At 30.7% G+C, this 7,260-nt stretch overlaps 1 protein-coding gene across 2 annotated transcripts in view; it reads left to right on the top strand.

Annotated features, from left to right (window-relative positions):
* The first annotated feature begins 129 nt into the window (after window positions 1–129).
* Window positions 130–7,260, top strand: part of LOC106470327 (sterol O-acyltransferase 1-like) — a 35,610-nt gene continuing 28,479 nt past the window's right edge. For both annotated transcript variants that reach the window (XM_013930878.2, XM_022398949.1), the window contains exons 1-2: window positions 130–464; window positions 6,203–6,279. The gene's annotated coding sequence lies outside the window, so the exon portion shown is untranslated. The remainder of the gene's footprint in view (window positions 465–6,202; window positions 6,280–7,260) is intronic.

Below are 7,260 nucleotides of genomic sequence, written 5' to 3'. Positions count from 1 at the left end.
GCATGTTTAAATTATTATTTTATATTCTCTATTTTTATCGATTTAAATTCCCTCTTTCTCTTGTTTTTCAATACTGTAGCGCCTCTCTCGGTGACATGTGATAGAGAAAAAAGTAAAGTTACTGTGCCATAATATAGAAGTTGTAGAATGTTAGAGGTAGAGGTCTCTTAGTTTTCTTGTTTATTTGGCGAGGTTCAGACCCGGTCGTTTTACAGCTGCTTTGAACTGGTGCTAATATTAATCGTAAGAAATGTCCGAATTAGATAGTAATGGATTGAAAATGAAAAATGTTGAAGCTTCATCATGTACAGAAAAAGATGATAACTTTGAAACTGAAAGTAAGGTTAGTCAAATGGAAGGTGTCGAATCAGTCGAAAAACGAGAATCCAATTCCCAGAAGATACTTGCATCATCACTATCGTCATTTACAGTTTCAAATTCAAACCTTCACCTACCAATAAATGGTAATATTATTGAATTATCTGGCTAGTTTTAATTTTAGGTGTAGAATGTTGAGCCTCCTCACTTTAAATTTAATATTATTGCCATTACGAGGTTTGTAATAACTAGCATGATTCTCTGAACTAATGAAGAGCTAATTCATTAATCATGCTAACTAATAGTAGTAATACAACTACTAGGGTTAATAAATATACTTATCAGCCCTACTACTTGCACTAGTGACAGTACAGTTAAGTATGAATATGACACTGACATAGTATTGTAATATTACTCATTATTAGTAATAAACTGTTACAGAATTAGACCACAAGTAAATTATATATATATATAAGCTGTAACCTTCTCAGGGCTGAAGTTATGAAGCCATTGAAGGTCGAATGAAACTTGTCATTGTTAAAATTACTATTCATCATTTATGTTGACTGTTTGAGAATGTGCTGTAAAACTTCTCATGAATCCTATTGGCAAAGTCTGTGATAACTTATGAAATCAATTACATCCATGTTGTTTGAATTTTTTAAAGTTGCAATAATTGTAGCAGAGAAAATTAATTCAGAACTGAGAGTGCTATATCCTTTCTTTTTTTTTTTATTGTGTAAAAATGAATCTTGAATAATTTTTTTTTTTACTTAAGGTGTAACAAATCTAGTGTTGTATTATAATTGGAGACTTGTGTAGTCTTTGAAATTTGCAAGTTTAAAATTTCTAGCAATTTTTATAGACTGTAAGGCTGATAAACAATGTTTTGATTATTAGACTGAAGCATCGATAGCAAGAATTATTACTGTTTTTTTTTAGGTAATCATTGATAGGACATTGGTTATCAAACCTATTATCTTACTGTCTTTTTCTTCATATACTGTGTTATTTGTCTCTCAGGTTTTCTTTCTGAATTTCAGTCTCTGTGTGTTAAATGTACCATGTTAATTGCTTTATTGTCCTAAGAGTAAATTATATTTAGTTTTTCCTTTCATAGAAAAGTTTTAAGCAAGAGTGAATATAACAAAGGACAGTTTCAGGATAACATATGAACAACAGGGTACTGTACTATGATAACATGAACAACAGGGGACTGCACTGGGATAACATATGAACAACAGGGGACTGTACTGCGATAACATATGAACAACAGGGGACTGTACTACGATAACATATGAAAAACAGGGGACTGTACTACGATAACATATGAACAACAGGGGACTGTACTACGATAACATATGAACAACAGGGGACTGTACTACAATAACATATGAACAACAGGGGACTGTACTACGATCACATATGAACAACAGGGGACTGTACTATGATGACATATGAACAATAGGGGATTGTACGATGATAAGATATGAACAACAGGGGACTGTACTATGATGACATATGAACAATAGGGGATTGTACGATGATAAGATATGAACAACAGGGGACTGTACTATGATAACATATGAACAACAACAACAGGGGACTGTTCCATGATAACATATGAACAACAGGAGACTGTACTATGATAACATATGAACAATAGGGGACTGTACTATGATAACATATGAACAACAGGAGACTGTACTATGATAACATATGAACAATAGGGGACTGTACTACGATCACATATGAACAACAGGGGACTGTACTATGATGACATATGAACAACAGGGGACTGTACTATGATAACATATGAACAATAGGGGATTGCATAGTGCATTCTGCCTGTGTAATAGTCTATACTTTTTTTGCTTTCATGTGCTAACCATTGCATGTTATTGGTATATTGCAAAAGTAACAAACTGTAGTGTGTGTATGTATTAATAAGATTTTATTGTATTTTTTTGACATAGGGAAGTCAAATTGTCAGAAAAGCTATACAAAATGATAAATATTTAGAAAATAATTTACAAAGGCACAAGTCATACCTTTATCTTTCAAGAATAATTTTTGCAGCCAACATAGTTTGTACACATTCAAGTTGTAATTTAGATAAGCATTTCTTCTGTACATAAAGCTGTTTGTCTTATCAAATTGTTTACATGTATTTTTTACAACCTTTTATGTTAATTTTCAGTTTAAATCTCTTTAATTCCTGTGTTTAACTACATTTGATAATTTTACTTTTACCTCTCATAACCTCACATGTTTTGTGTAACACAAGCTAATCTCCTTTATATCTAAAAACTCTTTGAAAATAAATGTAGCTCATTATAACACCCGCTTACAGTGTACATGTATTAAGTTATCTGTGTTGTTTTGTTCAGGTAATCACATGAGCCTTGAGTATTATTCAAACTGTGATAATAACTTGAGACTTACATGTTTTATGCTGCCAGTGAACTCGTGTCTTTAATGTTTTTCCTATTAACTTAACTTCCAGCTCCAATGACCCAAACAGGCTCTGAGCCCTAATTACAGTTGTTATTCATAAAAGTTGATGACATAAGTAGCACCTAGATTGCAAAATACATCTTTCGTATCCCAGCTGGCCTGATGAGCCCTGGTATTGCGTGCAATCACTCATCAGCACTGATTATAGCAGATGTAGTTGGCTGACGTAACATATTTTTTCTTTACTTTCACTCATAAGTTCTTAGATGTTTGTTTGCCCATGGTTGAATTGACAGATTTACTCAATATCAAATGTTCATCAGAATATGTCCCTATCCGTTGTAATATTTAAACCTGCCAAGCACACTCACTTATATAAAATTAATGTCAGCCTTGTATGATGATCTTGGGTAATATATAAGATGTAAAATCTGACGTAGGATCGGAGAACATAAGAGGCATTCTTCTACTATAATTTTTTTAAGATTTTGAGAAGTGATACACTCCATTGTGGTCACTTGGTTTTAAATTATGTATGTGTAATAAAAATTGATGATTTTTTATTTTTGTAAGTTGTACTGCATGCTTCATTCAAACTGAATTTACAAAGTAAAGCTTATACATTTGTGTATGTTGTGTTACGTGTGTACAGTATTTTTAGTATTTCTATATGGTAATAGATTTCCCAATAAGATGTAGCATGCAGGATGGGGCAAAAAAAGAACTATACAGTTGTTTCATTTAGAACATAGTTTGATTTGTAACTTGTACCCTAATTAAATGGTATCAATTGTCTTTATAATGTTTTCTTTAACACTAACTGTATAATACCAACTGTACCACCATATAGAACCAACTGTACAGTAATTTGTAGTCCAACTTATATATTTCTGTTGTAAAAACTTGTTTAAAGTGTCTTGGAACATCTACCTGTTAATTATAAAATTATATTTGGAAGAAAAAAGTTATTGTATATTTCTTCAACAAATTTTGTGTTAAACTAAATAACTTCCTTTGCAATGTTATGTATTTAACCAAGTAACGTTATAGATAACGTAAGGATCCATTAACTTTATAATATTTTCCATTGGGTTATTTGTAACATTTTTATTTGACCCCATTTGTGATGAAAAGGTCAAGGTAAGCTAAACATTGGGAGTATTCTCAAGAGGGAGTGTGATTACATTGTGTCTTTGTGATTGTATATGTCATATCATTATAGATTTGACAAAGAAGAATGATGCTATTTATTCCAACAAAAAATATACGATAACTTTCACTCTTCCCCTTACAGTTCTATTCGTGTAATAAAACAGGTTTATATGTGCCTGTGTATTCTCATTGCTAAGAAAAAATTTATATCTATAAGTATACAAACATGTATATAAGTAACATGAAAATATACAACTGTCCATGGACTTTTAACTTATGAAACCTCAGAATACAAGGACTTTCAATAAAAAAAAAAAGTAAAAAATAAATCAAATTTCACATTTATGTAAAACAAATTCTTAATTTCACAAAGTTTTTCCTAACATAAATGTTCAACAAAAGTATAATAATTAATTTTATTTTTCCTTACACTATCAAAACCTTTTTTTTTTTATCTGTTCTTAGTAAACACGCACAACGATCTCTTTCTAGTACTGCAAAGTGAGGCATATATTTTACTAATGTTTTATATGATATCTGGTGTTGTTGAAAAAACTGAATTCATATTCTAAATGAATCAGTAATTGTCCACATTAATCACTTTGTTGTTGTTATTCTCTCCTTGCGAGTTTTACCCGCATGAAAGTTAAGCAAAAGTGAAGAGAAAACAATTTAGACCAGGAACGTACGTGTACTCGGAGTGTACGGGTCTTAATTTACATCTGTGTGTTTCTTTAATTGCTTAAAAACAAGTTTTTCACGTGTTTGATAAGCTAAAATAACATTGGTATAGTAGATATATAAAATATACCAATTAAAGAAAATAACGGACAAACTAATAAATTAATGTATATGCAATTTTAGATTTTGTTTCATTTTACTTTACAAATTACATTCTTCACAGATTTCATAACAAAATAAATAGGAAAAGTTCATGAGAAGTAACATTTTTTTTGTATGTTACACGAGACTTTTGCAAAATTTTAAAATGAAAAGTATAATTAATTTTCTCAAATGCTGGAAAAAAAAATCTAGTTAAATACATTCATTTTTACTCTTGATAAAACATGGCATGTGTCTTCAAGTCAAGGGCATTTTACTATTTGAAGACCATGTAACATTATAGCTGATTCAGTTTCGTGGTTTAATTTGTTGGTAAATATTCTTTCTCGTGCATATAATTATTCTCATGTGTAATATATATACAAGATACTCTAGTATTCAATCTCTGATTTGTCGGTGGGAAACAGACAGAAAATGTACTTACTTGACTGTTTTCTTTGGTTTTATTCTAAGTTTCGAGTTATATAAAAATTGTGTATCCATTTTATTAAAGTGAGGTCGTGTGGTTTTAATTACTTTGTCTGTAATAATCTTTTTAGTATTCATCATAATTATAGTTAACTAGGTCTGGTGTGTTTCATATAAGATTTAATATGTCAGATTTTTTTGTCAAGCAAGACATGTAGATAGAAACACTTTGATACTTGAGGAGGTGTAAAAATTATACCACACTTGTTAAGTACTCTACTACTATACTGTTTTATCATAATCAAAGAGTTTTTATGGTACGGGTTATTAGATAGTTTACATGAACTTTATACTAGTGGCTAAACTTAACATATACTGGGTCATTCTTATATGATTTGCATTTCTACATTTATACTTTGGTCAGAGTGTCAGATTCAACTTTTGCAGTAGCTGGCTTTGTAAGATGGATCCAATTATATATATATATATATATATTACTAGTCTTAAGTTTTTATTGATAATACTTTCTGTAGTCTCTTTAAAAGATCATTAATGTTTTGCTTTATGTATTATTTAGTTACAAATGCTTACAGCGGATTTACTTTTTTTGTAATATTTGTTCAGATGTTAATTATCTGAATATTCAAAGCCCAATAAACCTTTGAATAATTACGTATCAGACTACATCGATATTTATATTCATACATGTATATATACTATCATGTCATATTTGTATCATTGCTGTTAATGTCCACGTCTTTAGTTAGTAGATAACGTGTACGTGTAAACATTCCCAGTTCGCCTCTGAGGAAGAAAGGTCCACCTTTCAAAGGTGCTCGGGTTACAGGGTTTTTATAACTTCCTATGTAAATTGGTTCAAGGCTAGTGATATAGGAAGCGAAATCTAATGTACATGTAATTTATTGGGTCTCTTTCAGAAACTGTTAGATTTTGATTTGAAATGAATATTTTGTACATATACCTATCACAAATTACAGTTTGTTTTTGTTGTTTGTATCTAAAGGTTTTGCTAACAACATGAACATGGAAAATAAGCTGCTTCAACAACTAACCCTCAAGAAAGTTAAGGAAAATGCTCAGGTAAGTACAGGTGAAGTCAGGATGGGAGTTATCCCAGGTTTATTTGAAGGTTCAAGATTTCTCTTGTATCTTAAAATATCAGTAAGAAGAAATGGAAATGTACAGGATTATCAGACATATCAATATCCCTTTAGATTACCTTCAGTACTTAGAATGGTTTAATTTAGGAGTTAACAATAAGGTGTTACACATACACCCCACTCAGTGCTCGATGAGACAGAAAATGGCTACTTTTTCTTTAAGTTGGCACTAGTAAAATGTATGAAGGGTTTTTATGAAGTAAAAACATGTTTGTTTAAGGTTGGATAACATGTTTAGTGTTTAATTTTTGAATGAGTTGTCCGAGTTGTAAATCAGAATTTGACCTTTTTTTAATGAAGAGTAAGAGGGAGTTTTCAAATATTAATTTTGCTTGTGAATATATTCCTGGCTGTGTTGATTTGTGAAAGTGTATATGAACTTCAATAAATGTTGTAAATCCATATTTTCACCATCTGTACTTTAACAGTGCAACTTAGTAGAGAAAAAAAAAATTGAAATGAACACTGCTTATGTAAATGAGGGTAATGGTGTAACTTTGGTGTATCTGGATTTTCAGAAAGCATTTGACAAGGTGCTACATAAACAGCTTTTAAAAGAAAATTATTTCTATAGATGTGAGGGACAAGTTAGCAAATTGGATGGAAGAAAGCAGGGGGTTGTTATAAATGGAGCTCAGTTCTATTGGATTAATGTTACAAGTGAAGAACCTGAAGGCTCAGTCTTAGGATCTTTGCTCTTTTTAATTTACATCAATGACATAGATGAAGGAAGGGTCAATAAATTACTTAAATTTGATGATGATATTAAGGTCTTGGGTGTTGCTAGCTGTGAAGAGGATTCTGCTTATTTAAAAAAGGATTTAGTGAATTGGGCAGATAAATGGCAGATGGGTTTAATTATAATAAATGCAAGATAATGCATGTGGGTTAACATAATTTG

The sequence above is a fragment of the Limulus polyphemus genome, unplaced genomic scaffold, assembly GCF_000517525.1.
Source record: "Limulus polyphemus unplaced genomic scaffold, Limulus_polyphemus-2.1.2 Scaffold3947, whole genome shotgun sequence".
Classification (NCBI taxonomy): Eukaryota; Metazoa; Arthropoda; class Merostomata; order Xiphosura; family Limulidae; genus Limulus; species Limulus polyphemus.
Note: the sequence above shows the minus strand (reverse complement) of the source record. Positions and strands in the feature narration are given on the sequence as shown.